The following is a 20,635-nucleotide window of genomic DNA, read 5'->3' as shown; positions in this document are numbered from 1 at the left end:
TGGCTTATATCAAAGTTGTTTTAAGAAGAAAAAATAAATAGTCCTGTTTAAATAGTCAAAATAGACAAAAATTAACTGGTTACCAGAGGGAGAAAAGTTAAGGGAGGAGTAAAAGGAACAAATACATGGTAACAGAAAATGATTTAACTTTGGAAAATGGACACACCATACAATCAATAAATCAAATGCTATAGAGTTGTTTACCTGAAACTTATGTATTCTTATTGATCAATGTCACTTCATTAAATTTAATTTCTAAATAAATAAATAAAAATTATCCAGAACTTATGGCTAGTTATGGAGTTTATATGTTCATCAAAAAATTCAAATTTCAAAACAGGTTCTTAAAAATCTTTTAGAGAAGTTAATCATATTAACATTAATGAGCTCCTCAACAAAATGAGAATTGTGACAAGAATTCCAATGCAAATGGGTTCAACAATATGGGCTATTCTCATTATAGGCATCTTTGCCTCTGCTTGAACAATTTTCTGGAAGCAATCTCTAATATCACATTCCTCATATATTAGAGTAGTCAGTAATTTTTCACATAATTGCAATTATTTTGTAATTTTTATTTGCTTCTTTTTTTTTTTTTTTTTTTTTTTGTATTTTTCTGAAGCTGGAAACGGGGAGAGACAGTCAGACAGACTCCTGCATGCGCCCGACCGGGATCCACCCGGCACACCCACCAGGAGCAACGCTCTGCCCACCAGGGGGCGATGCTCTACCCCTCTGGGGCGTCTCTCTGTCGCGACCAGAACCACTCTAGCGCCTGGGGCAGAGGCCAAGGAGCCATCCCCAGCGCCCGGGTCATCCTTGCTCCAATGGAGCCTTGGCTGCGGGAGGGGAAGAGAGAAACAGAGAGGAAGGAGGGGGTGGGGGTGGAGAAGCAAATGGGCGCTTCCCCTATGTGCCCTGGCCGGGAATCAAACCCGGGTCCCCCGCACGCCAGGCCGACGCTCTACAGTGAGCCAACTGGCCAGGGCTATTTGCTTTTTTAAAATCGAATTTCTTTCCACTATTATAATCTGGATATTTATTGAATATTTTTATAATATATAGCATTGCTTCTGAAAAGTAATTTGCATCACAGTAGAGTTACTGTGCTGGTTGGGGTGATTGGTCTTGTCTATCAGTGGAGAATCTGGACGGCAACTTCACAGCAGAGTTAAGAAAGATTATGTCTGGAATACAGGAGATACCTTAGTGTGTCTCTCAGTGTTACCATGACCTGATGATATTATGGTCAGTTAAAAATTACAACCCAATCTGCGCAGGACTACTAGTGAGATCCTTAAAGAATAAAGTTTGGGCCATCCCACCAGGTAAAGAACCAGAACGAGCTAATGTGCTTGCTTAAGAGAAAGGAAATACAGAATGAATAATGAAAGAAAGTAGTTAACAATTATTAGTTACAACATAACCAGCTACAGGTCTATGAGGACTATGATTGTCATGCGTATTGCTCCTTATTTTGTGTGTGTGTGGTGTGTGTGTGTGTGTTTGTGTGTGTGTTTGTGTGTATAAATATGGTTGGATCTGAGGATACCCAGATGTCTTTTTTTAAATATTTTATTATTGATATTTTGAGAGAGAGAGAGAGAGAGAGAGAGAGAGAGAAGGGGGTGGAGATGAGGGCAGGAATGATGAGTGTGAAGTATCAACTCTCTCATATGTACTTTGACCAGGCAAGCCTAGGGTTTTGAACCTATGATCTCAGCATTCTAGGTCAATACTTTATCCACTGTGCCACCACAGCTCAGGCCCAGATATCTGACCGAACATTAATTTTGATGTGTCTGCAGGAGTGTAACTAGAAGAGATAAGCATTTAAATTCGTAGACCAGTAAATACCATCATCCTCCTTCATATGGGTGGGCATCATTCAACTCATTGAAGGCCTGTATAGAACCAAAAGGTGGAGAAAGAAAATTTTACTCTTTCTCTGTCTGAGTGCCTGAGCTGTAACATATATTTGCTCAACTTCAGTGCTTCTACTTCTCAGAGCTTCAGACTCGGAATGAAACCAACACCATCAGCTCTCTTGGCTCTCAGGACTTTGAACTACACCTCTAGATGTCCTGAGTTTTCAAGCTTGCCGATGACAGATTGTGGGACTTATCAATAACTACATGAGTCACTAACTTATAATATAACAATTATCTATCTATCTATCTATCTATCTATCTATCTATCTATCTATCTATCATCTATCTATCTATCTATCTATCTTATCTATCTATCATCTATCATCTATATGATTCTATCTATCTATTTATTTATCTACTTTCCAATTGGTTATTTGTTTTGTGTTTGGTTTTTTTATCTCTTTGTTTTGAGAATTTTTATTTACCCATTAAGGAATGTTAATGTAAGGACCTTCAAGTTACTTGATTTCCTCAAGATAATTATAAATAAGTGTCAGAGCCAGGATATGACCCTACATGTTCTATCTTATTATTCTTGTTATTTTCAGAATAAAGGATATGAGGAAATAAAGAAGAATGTGTTATGGCTCAAATCAGTTTATTTCTGTATATGTCTGAATTCCCTATGAGAAGGAAAAAAAATATGGTGAGACAGAAATCTTGAAGTAAACTTCCATCTATTATTTTCTTTCTAAAAGTATTCTAGGTATAGCTGGAGCTTTTTGAAAAGTCCTTTCCTTGGCATATTGAATTATGTTTTGCTTGATAAGTCTTTTCTCTATACATGCATTCTTTTCTACAAATAAGTTATACAATATTCAAGGACAAGGAAACTAGCTTGTTTATATCTCCATTATTGCCCACAATAGGTTCATACATGCTGCTAATTTTATTTGGGCAATTATATAAAATGTAAAGTTGTTTGAAAAAATATCACCTGCTCTTTATGTTCACTGATGTGTGAATGTGTGTGCTCCAATAAGAAACCTTCACATTGCATTAATGAAAGATTACATTTATATTAAATGCTCAAAATGATACATTAATTAAACTTTGCATATAAATTCAGCAAATATAGTATCTTGGTCATTACCTTTATTAACTTTTCATTCTATAAGAATAAAAACAAACTAAAATGTCCATTTATTATTTTAAAGACTTTTATTTTTTCTAAAATAAACATTAAAAAATAGTATCTTAAAATACTATTTTTTTAAATACAAAATAATCTCCCATATTGCTTGCCTTTTTATTTAGTTACTTTAGTTCACAAAGAAGCTATAGAGTAAATATAAATGTAAATTTAAAATTTATAAAACATTCTTTTCTACTTACTTATTGAACAAAATCAGTGAATTGGGTGAAGTTTCATTAAAGATTGTAAAAAAAAATGCTTATTTCAGCAGTATACAGTTTGCATAGCCCGTGATATGTAAACAGATAGTGGTATAAAAACAAAGTACAGTAGTATTTCCTTCTTGGTGCTTTTATATTTATGTGCTTATTTATTGAGAAAGAAAATAGTTAATCTGCTATATTTCTTAAAAGATAAATAAGGTTTTAAGAGAAAATGTCTACAGATCAGATTGCTATTTTGCATATTAAAGCTACTACGAAACTGTAAAAATAAAAATTCTTCAATTCACATAGTCTACACTGAAGAGTAGTACTATGGCAAGTTAACTGTGTGTGCATGTGTGTGTGTGCTTGTGTGTAAAAGATGCTCCATAAACCTGAAATAAATGGCTCAAATAGAAAAGTAATATACTGATTTCCTATCTTGTGTACCAATATAAAGCATTTAAATTATTTTTTTATTTTTTTACCACAGTTTTATTCTAATTTCTTAGATAGAGAAATTGAAGTTTAAAAAGTAATTTATCTAAGTTTAGAGAGCAGGAATATGCTGGTCCTGGGATTACGTTTCACCATACAACTTTCAAAACTATGCCACAAAATCAGAATTCAAAAGTCAACTTTAACTTTATACATCAGGGTCTTGGAATCATTATTTTTGTGAGAATTCAGAATGAATTACTCCAGCATGAGTAGTGGTAGATTTGTTATCACATAAATGAAATGTAAGCTTCAGGACTTTTATACTCTATTACATAAAACCTTCTAAACTAGGCACACGTTTTGGATGACTTACCGGATTTTAGTTTATTGCACTTCAGAACCCCCATTTGTATCATCTATATGTCCATCATATGGAAATATAATCACCTATAGTGGTTTACTTTGGCCTTGTACTTTAAAAGAATCTGTGAACACCATGAAAAAAAAATTAGCAATGTGGTAATAACTGTAAATCCTTTTGCTCAAATTGCTACAATTTACATCCTTTTTCAAATGATTCTCAGACTTCAGTTCTATAGATCTTTTCAGAACCTTACTTTGAGTGTAAGAGGCTGGAAAGCAGGGATCACGCATTATTTATCATTTTACTACCAGTGCCTAGAACAGTGCTTGCCAGTAGGTACCTTGATAAGTACATTGATAAGTGCAATGTTTCTTACTACAGATGTATTCACTTCAGGCAAAAATAAAAAAAGTTAATATATTGAGCTGTCTATAGCTTTATGCATGGTTAAGGACTCTTCAGAAACAATAAAATATTACTAGCACTAACCACTTAAGAATGAAAGGTACAAGTCCAAAATATTGGCTACAAGATCAATATGGGTTGGCTTTGGAGAAGAGGTCAGGCAATACTCTGCTTATCTTTGACTTTAAACTTAAATTCAAATAGACGCTGATTGGGAACAAGAAAAATGGACCTCCAGAGTAGATTACAACCTGGAGATGTAATTACTAGGCCAAATTACATGGAAACTTGTTACTCTCCGTGTAAACTTTTGATCTGGATATATGTAGGTGGCTTTTATGCTTGAGTTTTACTGCACCCTTACAACAGTATGTTATTTTCCCTAATTTCTTTGTTTACTGATGCAATACTTTTACAATAAACAAATATGCAAAAACACACCCACTCCTATAATATGTATATGCACACACAAGCACACTTTTATTTTTAATTTTTGGCACCAGGCCTTTTGTCTTTTGACTTTATTCTTATTTTTTATGAAATTTAAGCAATATTAGAGTTGCGTTAAAATAGCATTAATATATTATTAAGTTTATAGATTTAATTCAAAGTGCAGCAATATATTTGAGAAAATAAATTACTTAAATATATTACTTTTAAAAATCCCTGGCTCATCAAATTTTCAAAAAGAAAATTTAGAGAAGAATCCAGCCAACCATTCAAAAATTTTTGAGCCTGCAAGGGCAATGATGCTCAGAAGAATTAGAACCTTAGTAGGAAGTCTAATATTACATGCACACGCAAAATGGTTTTTATATGATATTTTAAGGGTCTAAAATATGTTGAATTACATTGGCAAAGCTGACCAATACAATAGTGTCTGAAACCAAAAAGATATCACTAAGTATATTGAACCAGAAAGCAACATGTGGCAAAGCAATGATAGTGTGTGTGTGTGTATGTGTGTGTGTGTGTGTGTTTGTGTGTGTGTGTGTGTGTGTGTGTGTGTGTGAGACAGACACAGAAGGAGACAGGAACAGACAGACAGGAAGTGAGAGAGTTGAGAAGTATCAATAAGAAGTATCAACTCTTTTCTTTGTTGAGGTACCTTAGTAGTTCATTGAATGCTTTCTCATATGTGTCTTTACCAGGGGGTCAGCAACCTTGGGTGCTCACGCTGGCAATCTCAGGGTTTCAAACCTCGGTCCTCTGCATCCAAAACTCTATCCACTGCCCCACCACCTGGTTTGGCCACAATGGTAGCTCTTATAGCACTATTTAAAAACTCTTCTTCTGGATACAAGGTAGCAGATGCCAAGCTGATCATGATGTTGTTTCTTGTTACAATAAGGTAAACTCTAAAAGGTGTTGACTGATAGGTACAGAAAACAGAATGATAGTTGTTAAATAAAAGGAAGGTTGGGGGACTGGGTGAGAAAAGTGAAGGGATTGAGAAGTAGAGATTGGTAGTTATAAAATAGTCATGTGTATGTAAAGTACAGCATAAAAATATAGTCAGGAATATTGAAATAACTATGTATGGTGCCAGGTGATTACTGGAAATATCAGAAAAAATAATTTGTAAAGTATATGATTTTCTAACCACACTAATATATACATCTGAAGCTAGTACAAAATAATATTGAATGTAAATTATAATTAAAAATTTAAAATTAAATAAATAAACAAATAAAGGTGTTGAAAGAATACAGTGTTCTATAAGCTGACTCTGACCAACCAAAGTTCTTAGAATCAACAACCAAGCAAATCAAACTGCACACTCTTTCATCCTGTGACTTTGCACAAAGTGTGCTCTCAAAAGCAAATCATTCTTTTTTCTTGATTGTCATACTCATCCGTCATCCTCCTGATTAATCATTAGTGTCAATATTTCCTGGGAAGCCTTTTATGGCCCCCATGGTGAGCTCAATAGTTCCACATCTTCTCTATCAGACTAAATACTGCATGTCGTAGACTTTGTTCCATCCACTAACCTGAAACAAGGTGAAAAGAGAAGCATCTCTTTACCTACTAATGTGAATATTTTTCTTTCTATGTTTAGAATCCACTTCATGCAATTTGTCCCTACAAAAGGATAATACCTCTCCTTGTGACTTTGAAAGCACATATAGAGTATATAAAATAAATGACTGTTCAAGATACAAATGAATTATACCTTTCATTTCCTCCTTTGCCATGAAGAGGAAAAGAAAGGTAAATTATAAGGGAGTGATGAGAATTTTGGAGAATATTTTTAAATAATTCTTTATAATGTGCTAGAAATCAACTATGATTTAATCAAATAAATTAAACATAATTTATTCTTATTTTATGGATATAGAGTATTTGTTGAGTCCAATTGTTTTAACTTTCTTTTTTTTTTCATTACCTGTTTTATCAAATCTTTTCACAAATTTGAATTTAGGAATTCTTACTCAAGGATCATGTAGTTTGTTTACATTTTAAAAACTATTGATAAACACATCACTAGATTAAATTGTTTTTAAACACTTGATTGTATGTTTTTTTTATGTATAAGATCTAACATAACAAAGTAATGCAGTAAAGAAGCATGACTAGGGTATTAAGGTAAAAAAATCAGACTACTGGCCCTGGTTTAGTGGATAAAGCATCAACTTCAGGTGCCAGAGGTCACAGTTTTGACCCCTAGTCAGGGCACGCAGAAGAAGCAATCAATGAGTACACAACTAAATGGAACAACTAAGTGAACCAACAAAGTTGATGCTTCTCTATTTCTCTCTCTCCCTTCTTTTCTCTCTCAAATCAATGTAAAATTTTAAAAAACGAAATCAAACTCTTGCTCAAATCTCATTTCTGATGTTTATTGATTTGTGACTTTGAAAAGAATCATATTTAATTTTTCTATTTATAAAGATCAGATCATTGTAATCCCTCCACTTTGGGTTATTAGAGTAATTAAATGAAATAAGAATTATAAAATATTTTTTATAGTTCCTGGAACATAATAGATGTTCATCAATATTAGCTATGTTTCACTCTGATGGAAAGCTAGCATAAGCAACAGGACAGTAAATTAAGTATAAAAAGTCAACCAACCCCAACTATCCAGGCTCTCTAGTTGAAGATCCCGGGAAATACACAGTTATTAGTTTAAGGATTGTAAGACAGATGAAAGTCTGTGTGAAAATTGAAGACCGAGATAGAAGGGAACCACTAACAACCTAGGTGAGAAAAAACAATCAGCTGAATCACTGATCCATAAAGCATGCTGCAAGGTAGCCTAAAGGAGATCTTTGAAAAGAGAAAATCAGCAAAGAATAAAGAAGAATAGAATTACAGAGGCAATTGGGAGAAAACCATTTTCAGAAGTTTTGAATTGTTTTTTTTTTTCTTTTTTCTTTTCAAAGCGATCTTGAAGAAAGTTCTCTAAATTTATTCTGCAATTATTCTCTTAAAGTCTAAAGGAAAGGAAGCGAATGAAATAGGTGCTTATTGCAAAAAGGAATTTTACCTATCTGATATCACTAAATAAGTCATAAAAATGCACTATTTTATATTAACAAATTTTATATCAGAGTATATAAATAGTAATGTGCTTTATTATTAGGTCACTAAAATATTAACTCTTATGAGGTCATTTTTTTAGGGAAGGTTAATTGCTAATTTATTTCAAATTTAAAATGTACTAATTTTTAAAATATACTAAATTTCAATCAGTATTAGCTGTATAAGAATTGATCAAAATTATTTTAATTCAAAAATTGTGGTAAAGTAATAATAAACCCAAAAACATATATAGCTGCACTTTGCACAAAAGGAAAATATTATGTCAATATTGTACCTGTAATGCAACTTAATTCCATTTCCAATAACCCAAGTTTTCAATAAGAAAGTCTGTATCAGTTTTGAAATTTCTGTCGGGGAATAATTTTTATTTTAATGGCATGAGTCTGTTTCAATGAACAAAGCCTCAAATCATTCTGCATTCAGATACCTAAATATTTTCATTTAGTAGAGAAGTAAGGTGATCCAGAATCTAGTAGATTCAGTAAATCCTGAAGGAAAGACCCAGCTGAATTGTTTGATTCAACATATTTTTGTCTTTTGTAAAGCTGAAAGCTCTGGCTATCCAAGGTCTGCATTCCCACATGGAGACTCCCTCCTTCAGACAGAGAAAAATTTGGCTGTGAGAACACTTCGATAGCTTATTTCAGAGCCACTTCACATTTTATATGTTACCTCCTTGGTTAGGTAGATATTTGATTCTGTGCTTCCCAATGTGCAGTATTATACCACTTTGAATTCCACCTTAATTTTACGTGTGTGCAGATTATACATGGATAATATATATATTAAACCTAGAGAAGGATTGAAGGTGAAATACAACAGACTTAACACCCCCAAAGGGATATAATTAGAATAGAATTGTTGGAAGGTTATTACATTTTTATTTATATTTCTCTGTATTATTTGCATTGTTAAATTATGTATATTACTTCTGAATTCATAAGAAAATCTCATAACAAAGATACTATTAAAGACCAAAAACTAAAAAGAAAGAAAAACATCACATTCTCAATGAAATAAGAAGTGTGACCATACATTCTTCTATGATCTAAAGAATTCCATGGACACTGGCCTAGTTTTGTCAAATCTTGGCATTATAGTCATCTTAAAAACTTATACAGATAGAACATGCTGAAAAAGGAAAATTTCTTATAAACAAAGAATCTCTATCTCTACCCTTAAGGAATTTATAATCTATTGTGAGAAGAGGAACGGCAACAAATTAACCAAAAACAAAATCACAATAAGCAAACAAATACATAAGAACAAAATTTAAATAGTAAAAGCATAAGTAGAGTTTTCTAAATATGTGTAAATATATGTCTAGATTGAAAAGTTTTCATTTCTTCCTGGTATTTTTCAAATGTATAAGTCTATTGACTTATGTTATTTAGGGAATAAATAGGTATATATCATCATTCTTATATTTCAGATTTTTTAAAAAATGAATGCTCAGAAAAGAATTTATCTCCCCATGTTTATACCAAGTTGCAAGTGGAAGTAAAGTTTTCTGATTTCTCCCTAGACCACTGGCTCTTTAATATAATGTCTATCTTAGAAAGAATTTTAAAAGGTTGGATAATGGAGTATTCAATTTCATCTTTCATAAGATGAAAATAGATTCTTACAAAATTGATATTTACACTTCATTTTGAATAAAAACCTACTAAGTTACCTTAAGAACATTTTCTCATAATAGCTTTCTGTCATCGATCAGCCCCATTAGAAACTTCTGAGATAGATAAAAAACTCAGATTTTCAGCTGATAAAATACAGAATTTTAGCTCTGGTCTCATATCTGAATTAAGAGGTCTGGTATTAAAAAATATGCATTTAAAAAACTTTTAAATATTAAGAAATGCCTGCTGTTTATACAAATGTGGGAAACTGTCTTACCAAAAAGAAAAGAGAAAGGAGAGACTTCATGTATGTTGAAAATGTGAGAAAAATAATAAAGATTCTGAATAGGTTTTGTTGTAAAATAACAATGTGCAAAAAATCTTGGCTTGACTGGAACAGGTAGAAGTTTAATCTGAACAAGTTTAAAAACATGGATTTTAAAATTGCTGTCAACTTGGTTCCACCAGGCTATGATTTTTCAGTTCTGAGATGAGCTTCTCTTTTAACTCAAGGTCAGCATCAATATAGTCTTAAAACATCAACAGAAGTGAATTTGATTCTGCAGGAGCCTAGGGCTATTGCTTGTATTTTCTCTGGTTCTGTGTCTGTATCTGTTCCCAAATGCCCATTCAAATAATCATTCACATCAGATATTAATAACAGAACTTGCAAAGTTAGACAGAAAGTTTCCAACAATAGTGTTCTGAGAAAAAGGAATTCCAAATCCATTCTGTAAACTTTGGAATCAATCAAACCTGTTTAATCAATGCTTAATATTTACATCACATTGTCTTAAGAGGAATAATTTTGCTTAAGTGGAGGGTCAGTTGATTGAGGGGAATGATCAAAAACTGGATGACCAGGAAGAGGAAGGAAATTATTTCATAATCTCTAGAAAATATAATACAGATTGGAACCATTGTCAACGGGAATGGAATGAAAAAAGGCATTTGTAAGAGAACTTAGGAAAGAAGATTTGAAAATATTTAATGGTGCTATAAATATAGAGGTAGCTAATTACATAAATAGGATAAAAATTATGATGCTTTCTTTAAAGGTGGTCAAAAAGATAAGTTGTTTTTTTTAAATATTGATAAGTTTACTTTTCAATTTATGCAGGAGTATAAGGTGAAAAGAATTCTAGATGGTGATCAAACTAATTTATAAATTTGAATGTTCAAAACTTACTACTACATACTTAAAAAGAAATTATGCATAAACTCTTAGAAATAGGAAGAAAAAAAGTGGTTCTTTATAATGTATATAAATTTGTATGGCAATTTTAAAACAATTGTCCTTGAAATTTTTAGCATAATTGTCCTTGAAATTTTTTGCATCCACTCATTGAGAAGTGGAGTATATGACTATCTCTTTGCATCTCAGCTGTTTTGCAACTGCTTTGACCAACAGAGTACAGCAGAAGTGACACTGTGTGACTGCCAAGGCCACCTGGTTCTTTCAGAATGCTTGCTCTCCATAAACTGCCTCTTATGTCCCTCTAAAATACAGTCATCACGATGTGAGAAGCATAAGCCAATGAAGAAAACTTATGTTGGCTCTCCGGTCCCCAGTGTCAGCTGAGCTCACCCTACAGCTATTCCAGCTCAGGCTGAGTGACAAAGACATCTTAGAAATAAACCCTCTAGCCTAATTTTTCTACCCCTCAGCCATTTGCGTCTTTCTCGTTTCAATTTCCTGTCTGAATTCCTGGTACACAAAACCTGCAGGTTGAATAAAAAAGTGTGCTGCCTTACACAACAAGATTAGGACACTGTGTTACATGGTAATGGCAACCAGAGCAGCCTCTGTTAATGACTCCTATCTGTCAGGTCTTCCCAGCTGAGGCCTGGGCATCATGGTACAAACACAGGTTAAACTTGCTGTGCCCTGTCAGAATTTCTACTCCAAAGAATCCATGAATGTTACAAAATTTTTTTATACCACTGCGTTAGGGACGTTTGTTATCCAGCAATAACTAAAACACATAGCCTTCTGAAAATGTGATAGAATGTGTGGATGTTTTCCTTATGTTGCATTACACATAAAATATTGTTTATAACTATGAATAGTTATAAGACTCTCTTGTTTTTTTATCACACTTATAGAAACAGTTAACATTGAACAGATGCTTGTGGGAATACACCTTTAAGAACAATTTATATGAAAAAATTGATCTGCCTTTCATAACAAATATGGAGATATTCTAGCTATCTAACTCTGTTAAAACAGCTATTAGTACTGTTAGTTCAGTATTATATATAAAGAAACTGAAACTCAGAGTAATTTTTCTAAATTTACATGATTATTTAATTATAGAAAAATACACGAACTTGCAAAGTCTAGCTTGAGTCTCTTTGCTCTTAACCCTTATAGTATCATGCCTCTCAACTAACCCTGGAGAAGACAAGTACCTCAACTAAGATTAAACACTTGGTTACAGATAGTGTTTAAACTAAATTTGTTTCTTAACACCAATTTCATGCTTCTTCATTTCTGTTTGCCTCAACAAATGCCAATTTAAAAATTCTTCTACTTATATATGTGAACTGAATAGTAATTAAGTTAATTAAGATGTGTTTTTCTAAAAACTATAAAGCTGAAAACCTACACAAGAAGTATCTATATTGAGCACAACAGGATACTGATCAGAGGTCAATAAATAAAAGTTAAGGACATCAAACTGTTTCAAGGCATGATAATCTGCACTAAAAATATATAGCCCTTTCCTTCTCTAGTAAATTTGAATTATGCCTTTGTAGATACCCTCCCTTTGGAAAAAGCTAAAACATATTTGGAAGTAGAAAATTAGAACATCAAGGGATATTTACAATCTTATATGAATATCTTATTATTGAACTTGCTTAGTGGTTTTCATTATGATGTTTTAACAAGAGAGAAGTGCTTATCATGAAGGAAGAGTGACTTTATTATTTTAAAGTTAACATACCTAAAACTGGGGAATGATAGAAAAGAATTATGTCAACTAAGTCAATTGATTCGGATTCTGTTAACAGGACAACTGTTCATCTCGATCTCTCTCCTGCATTCTTTCACTGTGCTCTATTTCCATACTGTTATTCCCACACTGTCATTCCCAGAATTCTCTGGGGCATCTGCTATTTCTTCTGCAACAGAATGCTGTGTTTGAGCTAACAGTGGTTGATATAGAAGGCAATGTTTATGGTCTACCGGAAAGTTCTGTTCGTTTCTATCACAAGTTTCGACACGTAAGCAGATGTTTATTTGGCACATGTGTGCCTCTCTGTTTTTATCACTTAATATATACATACTGATGTAGCAAATTAACTAAAACAAAGTTGATTCATGTTAGTCTTATGTGTGAAGCGATAGTGTACCAACGGCTACTGATAAAGTTCATTTACACCACTGTAATTTTTACGAATTTCAACAAGGAAGAAATGCTACAGAAGCGCATGTCTGTCGCATCCACCGTATTCCCTGGACTTAGCAGCCTCCGACTATCACTTGTTTTTGTCCTTACAAAATTTTTTGAAGGGCAAAAAGTCAAAAATGAAGAAGATATCAAACAAGCACTGGTTCAATTTTTCGCATCAAAAGATAAAACATTTTTCAAAAATGGGATATACAAATTGCCCTCACACTGGCAAGAAATCGTTAATAACAACGGCAGTTACATTATTTAATAAAATTTATTGACAGTAAGAAAATTTTATTATTTTGTTTATTCCAAAACCAGAACTTTCCGGTAGACCTTATATATGACATTTCATGTGCCCCAGTATTTTCTAGAATTTTTACTATTATTATGTTGATTCTATTATTTTTAATCCTTTAAATCATGGAAATCTAGACAATCTTTTAAAAAATAACTCCTCTCTACTGAATATTCTTTGTTGTAACTCCTCTGCTCAGTTTTGTTTTGGAATAATATAGATATTTGATTTAATCAATCCTTTAGTTTTACAGTTAAACTCTGGAATTCTTTCTATCTCTCTTTATTGATGACTTTCTTCTTGATATCTTGTTTATATTGTGAATTGATGAAATATTATTCATTTTTTACTCCTTTTTATAGTAACTGAAACAGAACCTTATTTCTAATTGTTTCTTCAGTTCCTTAGATTTATAAAAAATACATTTTTTGGGAAAATAACACATAAGTCATAAACAAAAAAGTTGACTTCAGAGGCAGCTTTTTCTAGTTATTTTCTAAGTCTCTCTTTACTTCCACATTTCAATTTTACTGTTTGTCCTTTATATTAAGTTGATGTTATTACTGGATTTTATTTCATTAAAAATTATACAGTAAACATTCTCTCTAATCTCCAGTTCTCATTTTGACAACTTTGGTAGCATATATTTCTACATACCATCATTCATATTTAAATAAGCCTGCCATTTTTATTCAACTTTTGGTTTTATCATCCTGATTTTCTTATAATTATGTATATTATATAATATATATGTATAAATATATTTTACTTATAATAATGTATACATCATTATTACATTAATTGTATTAATTTCTGCTATGCTGAGGATGCATTCAAACTTCATATGTCTTTTTAATTCTTTTAATAAATATCTCTTAATTTTGACATATTTCTTCTTATGATCAATTGTACCTTAACCATAGATGTAATAAGCACTTTATAAAGATCTTTCCATGTTATATGGGGCCTTTCATTGTAAAGTTCTTGCTCGTCTACCCAGTCCCAGCTTCTGCCACAATCTTATGTCTTTATGTTATAGCAATGTTGAATTGTTGGTGATTTCTGAAATACCACAATCTCACCATAGAAGTGCAATTGTTGGCATCAAAGGCAGAGTCTTTTTTTCATTGCCTTTTTTCCCAATGTGTAGCATAGTGGCCTAGATATTTGTTGAAAATAAATAATAAACATCTTGTCATTTATGGTACTTACTACATAAATACTTTGAAAAATAATATATAGCCTTTTAAACACTTCTTTTACATAAAATCTTTCCATCAAATCTTTACTTCCTATGTGCTTTCTCTTAAGTATGAGCCATTTATTTGCTGACTTGAGTGTTATTTAGTTCTACAGTTTTGGAGCACTTCAGCTTAATAGTATGATTTAAATTACCTAAATGAAAAAGTCAGTCCTTTAAGATAGGTTTGCTAAATCCTACCTTTCTAGAATCTCTATGGGACAGTATTTTGGATTATAATTATAACATCATCATTTTAATTTATTAATATATACATATTATTAACTTCTAAGAAAGTGTTGATTTTTCACAACAAGAAACTTTTCCTAAGTAAAAAATAATGACTTTACAGCATTTGTTAATAAAGGAAGTATTGACAATTTCACTTAGCAGTTTTAATGAAGAAATTGTAGCACTAAATCTGTTGCAAAGCTCTTGATAAAGTGTTGCTCTTTGTGATGGGAATAATTATCACTATAGTGTAGGCATTAAAATACTCCACAACACTCAAATGCACAGAAATAAAATGCAAATTTGAATAAAATGTTGAAATATGATTGCATATACATAAAATGAGTTTATCTAATCCCAATAACTCTTATATTCTAATATAATTTGCTATTTAATCAGCATATTGTGCTCAAAGGCTTTTTATATCTAGATGCGTATGGTGTATGGTGAAACAGCATTGACGCCTATTGGTGCAGCTATTCCATCACTTCAAATATCAGTCTCTCAATCTGCCAAATCTCATTCTCCAATATTTTTCTCTTCCTTCAGTACCTTGATCAATGGCATCCTGTATTCTCCAAAAATCTTTTTACAAAGTTGGGTTGTGAGAACACAATAAAGCTTATAATATGATACATTTGGTCTCCAGTTATAAAAAGATGCACAGTTCTTAACTGATAAGTATAATTTTCATGTTCACTTTTCTAATAGTCCCTATTGTATTTAGCTTTACATTAAACATATTTTAATTAGTAATATTTATTGATATTTAATAACATAAAAATGGAAATGTGTGTCTGTGTGGGTGTATATGTGTAATACAATAATCTTTTGGTTGTACATAAACCAAACTAGTAAGCTAAATTAAATGTTTTCTGTGTTTTTGTTATTTATTTTAGAATATTTATTAAGTAACTATCTTGTAAATTTTATAGCAATATCAGCAATGCACAGTCTATATCTTAAGAAACAATATGAGGAAAAATATATTTTATTGTTCTTAATCTGGCAAACATGAGCAGAAAGGATTTGTCAGAGACTAACTGCAGAGATTTAGGGATAATGTAGAAATTTTCTCTGTATAATTTTTGATATAGTTTCTGACACTTAGGCTCTATTATTGTGTTTTTAATCACCACATTTTGCTTTTATTTTGTCCAAAGAAACTACTTTATTTCTTTCCTAAAACTTTTCTTAAGCAAGGAATCACACCACTATTTTCTCCTCTTAGCTGACAATATTGCTTCTTTTTTCAGAAAAAAACAGAGGCCATTCATTGAAACATTCCTCTTTTTTTAAAAAAATTTCTTTTCCACCTTTAAGCTTGTCTGAAAGAAAGGGTGTCCCTTTTTGTACAGTTGATTTTACCTCCTTGCATCTTTTTGGCAAACTTGATTTCTCAGTTGTAAGTTTCTTTATTTTATTTTCAATTTCTTACCCACCAATGAGTCCTTTTTTCTCCTATAAACAAATATTTTAAAAGGAAATGGAAATGAACAAGTAAAAACAACATAAAAGAGTTCACTTTTTTAACTTCCATCATATGCATTTTTCCTTTAAGCTCAAATTTCCTCCAAATCACTCATTTGCCCCCTATCCTTATTTTATTCCTTACTTTGGACATTTTCTAAATTACTCCCTTTTAATACACAGTTCTGAAGCAGAAATTTGAATTAAATAATTAATATGCACAGGACATTCTTCCAGATGGTGGGGCTGTGTGAACAAAGGAAATATTCTCCTGTTAGTATATCAGTTATAGCAGTCTGACCAATAATGTACCATTAAATACAGTGTGATAAATCCAACAAAAAGGCAGACCTAAAAATAATGAGGCCCTGGCCAGTTGATTCAGCGGTAGAGCATTTGCCTAGCGCAGTGTTTCCCAACCTTTTTTGTGCTATGCCCCACCTTAACCTTTCTAAAATTTTTATGTCCCCCCTATGTAACATACATAATTTTTAACATTAAAAAATTGATTTGTTCACTTAATAAACATAAATGATAGGTTCTAGGAAGAAATCACTATGAAATTGTTAACAAAACACAGTAAGTAAAATTTCAAAACATATAATGAAAAACAGATATTTAAATTCCAAATAATTTTAATACACATCTTTCTATATTAATTTATTATTTTAATTTAGTGTGATCCTTGCGCTTGATGCTTGCTGCACAGAGATTTTATATTAGGTTCCAATTTGGTTAGCTTTAGTCTCAAGTCTCCAGCCGATTTCTTTTTTTTACCAGTAAATCATTTACAGCACTAAATCCACATTCAGCTAAAAATGAAGATGGAAACGGTAGCAATAGTTTTCTTGCACATTTGGTTGAATTTGGGTATTAGATTTCTGTTTCCTCACAAAGCCATGCCATCGCTCCTTTGATATTAAATAAAGCTTTAACTGACTCATCATTTTGCAATTCTGCTAGTTCTTCTTGATACTGCATATTTGAGATATCAGACAAATCCACTAACATTGGCTGCATCATCCATGTTGGGAAATCAATTTGTTTGAAATCAGAAAATCTTTCTTTTAAATCAGCCGATAGAATATTCAAATGATTGACAATAACAAATAAAGCGGTATCAGTTACTTCACATTTTTGGAGCTAATGAAACTGTTTAAAGTTTTTGTTGTTAATATGTTTCTGACATAACTCAATATTGGTAATGAAACCAAATATCTTTGCTTTTGCATTGACAAGAGTTTTATTTGTTCCTTGAAGTTGCTTATTTAATATATTTAGTTTTTCAAAGATATTGGCTAAATAACTCACAAATGCTTTACCATCTATTGTTAACAGATACTTCATTTCAGGTTGGTCGCTTAAAAAATCACTAAGAGTATCAAACAGTTCCATAAATCTTTTCAAACAGTTTCCTTTAGATAGCCATCTTACTTCATCAGTATGAAGTAAAAGTCTCACATGGTCTTCATTTTGTTCTTCACAAAATAGCTTGAAAAGATGCTCACATTTGGCACTAGCTTTAATAGCATTAACACATTTTATTACTGTATGTAATACTTCATTCAGAACAGGCGAGATGTTTTTAGCTACCAAGTTTTCCCTGTGAATAACACAATGCACAAGAATCATTTCTGGATTCGCATCTTTCATCAATTTTAAGCAGCCATTTTTCTTGCCCATCATATTGGGAGCACCATCTGCAGCACAAGATGTTCTATTTTTCATTGGTATATCATTGACATCTAAGTAGTTTTTTAGCTTATTATATATATCTTTGGAGGTAGTGGTGCTTTCTAATCTTTTACAGAACAACATTTCTTCAGCAAAATGTCCTTTATCAATATATCTTACGTAAGTTATCAATACTGCCTCACTGTCTCTCAAAGTTGATTCATCCATTTGCAAGGAGAATTTTCTTGTTTTCAGCTTTTCAATAAGTTGTTTTTCAATATCCTCACTCATTTCGTCTATTCTTCTGCTGACAGTATTGTCACTGACTGGCATAGCTTTTACATCTTTGTCATCTTTTTCAAGAACCGTTTTAAGAAATGCTGATATTGACGGTTTTATTAAATTCTCTCCTATAGTGTGATTTTCTCCAGTTTTAGCGATGAATAAAGAAATTTGATAACTAGCCTCAAGAACACGATTATTAGTTGAAGTATGAGCAGTAAATAGAGACTTTAATGTTCTTTTTTCAAAATTTTTCTTTAAAGTTTTAAAGTAACTCAAATCTGAATTAATATGAGCACTATGTTTCACCTTCAAATGCGCCTCAAGATGACCTTGTTTCATTGATTCATTGATCAAGCATTGCTGGCATAAAAGACAAAAAGGAATCCGCTCATCGTGAACAGCAGGTATGAACCCAAATTTTAAATATTCCTCTGAATATTGACGAGTTTTTTTCTTGCCTGCACCACTCATTTTACTATGGGCTATAATAAAAATAAAATCAATTAAAAACTAATATTAAAATATGTGTTAAAATATATTCAATGTGACATAGAGTAAACGTATACTAAAAATTCATATTTATTTAAATGTATATAATACATTTACTATACCAGCACTGCAAATCAAAAGGTATCTATATTTTTTCCACTTGACAAAATTTTCTGGAAAGTTATGCTTCTAAGATTAAAATTGTCGTGCATGCATTATTATAGTCCCAATAATATTTATAAAATATTAGTGCTTTCTAGCCCCGATGCAAGGAGTACTTAATAAAGAGTTTAATATTGATAAAAATAAAATCAAATACTTACCAATTATATCTATACAATATATATATATATGTATATTTATTAAATCAACGAGCTTTTACAACAGTTTTGACTGACACTTATTTCAAATTAACACCAACTGAATGATGTGGAACACTACAGAAGTTGCGATGGGTCAATTAGGTGAGAATAACTGCGTTGTTTAGCTAGTTTTTAAAACGTCCGGGATTCCCCACGGCAGACAGCATGCTCCGCGGTGAACCCAGGACGAAGTTTACTTGACGACGCCAATCACCCAGTTGATATTTTGGTCTCATCAAATGAAATTATACTTAATAATTATTTACCACAATTATTTAAGAATTGCATTTTTTGTTAAATGTGGCACCGATATCTAGCATTGCATTTAAATCGCCCGGGGAGAAAGAGTTAAAGTCGTGTCGAGTCCATTTTCAAATTGCCCCCCTTAACTATCGAATTGCCTCCCTGTGGGGCGTGGGTCCCACATTGGGAAACACCGGCCTAGTGTGTAGAAATCCCAGGTTTGATCCCCAGTCAAGGAACATAGAAGAAGTTCCTATCTACTTCTCCATCTATCCCCCTCTCCTTCCTCTCTCTTTCTCTCTAACCCTCTCACATCCAGGACTCCATTGGAACAAAGTTGGCCCGAGCACTGAGGATGGCTCAATGGCCTTTGTCTCAGGGACTATAATGGCGCCAGCTGCAGTAGAACAACACCCTAGATGGGCAGAGCATTGCCCCGTGGTGGGCATGCTGAGTGGATCTCAGTTAGGCGCATACCGGAGTCTGTCTGACAGCCTCCCCACTTGTAACTTTGGAAAAATAAAAAAATATGAAAAAAATATATGAGAGCAAAGGGATTGAGACTTCATAAAATAAACATTCTTTAAAAATCAGCTAAACAATGACAAACATACAAAACATATATTCATGGATTATCCATTTATTTATTCACTTTACTTACTGAGTGTGGGGGCATCTGTGTTAGGCTTGCTCATGGGGTTACCGGTTTCAAGCATATATATATAAATATATATATTTAAGTCCTTGTCTCTCATCATGGCTGGACCATGACAATTGGCACCCAATGTGGGGCTCGAACCCACAACCCTGAGATTAAGAGTCTCATGCCCTACCGACTGAGCTAGTCGGGCAGCTAAAAGAATAGTGATAGAAAAAGAAGTTTATATCAGAATATATGCTGATGTTGGGACTTCATATATGCAAGGTCTTCCTTTTGCCACAGCCCTTAAGGTAAAGATTCCAATAATTTTTTATAAAAGGCAGGCAAACAAAAGAAAGAAGGTCAGGGAAATACTTCTGCCTGTGAATCTTGTTTCCAATGTGGCAGCTGGGTTGGGCTCAGACTGGCGGAGGCTGCAGCCAAGGGGAAGGTAAAGCAGGGAGGTGAACAGGGAAGCCTTCCCCACCCTGGTAAACTAAGTCTTTCACTAAACGGGGATTGAGATGAAGGCTTTCAGCAGCCCACGACTTGGCATAATTAGTCTAGGCTGACAGTTGCAGCAGCTATTAGAATTTGAACTTTAGTAAATAAAAAGACGTAAGAGTTAGGGAAAATTACAGCTTTTCCCCATTATTCT

General features: G+C 32.6%; 1 non-coding gene across 1 annotated transcript; it reads right to left on the bottom strand.

The window, feature by feature from the left end:
- Positions 1-20,115: 20,115 nt before the first annotated feature.
- TRNAK-CUU (transfer RNA lysine (anticodon CUU)) lies at positions 20,116-20,188 on the bottom strand. The gene has a single exon. It is a non-coding gene; the product is annotated as a tRNA-Lys (tRNA).
- Between the last annotated feature and the right edge of the window lie 447 nt (positions 20,189-20,635).

The sequence above is a fragment of the Saccopteryx leptura genome, chromosome 4 (genome assembly GCF_036850995.1).
Source record: "Saccopteryx leptura isolate mSacLep1 chromosome 4, mSacLep1_pri_phased_curated, whole genome shotgun sequence".
Classification (NCBI taxonomy): Eukaryota; Metazoa; Chordata; class Mammalia; order Chiroptera; family Emballonuridae; genus Saccopteryx; species Saccopteryx leptura.
Note: the sequence above shows the minus strand (reverse complement) of the source record. Positions and strands in the feature narration are given on the sequence as shown.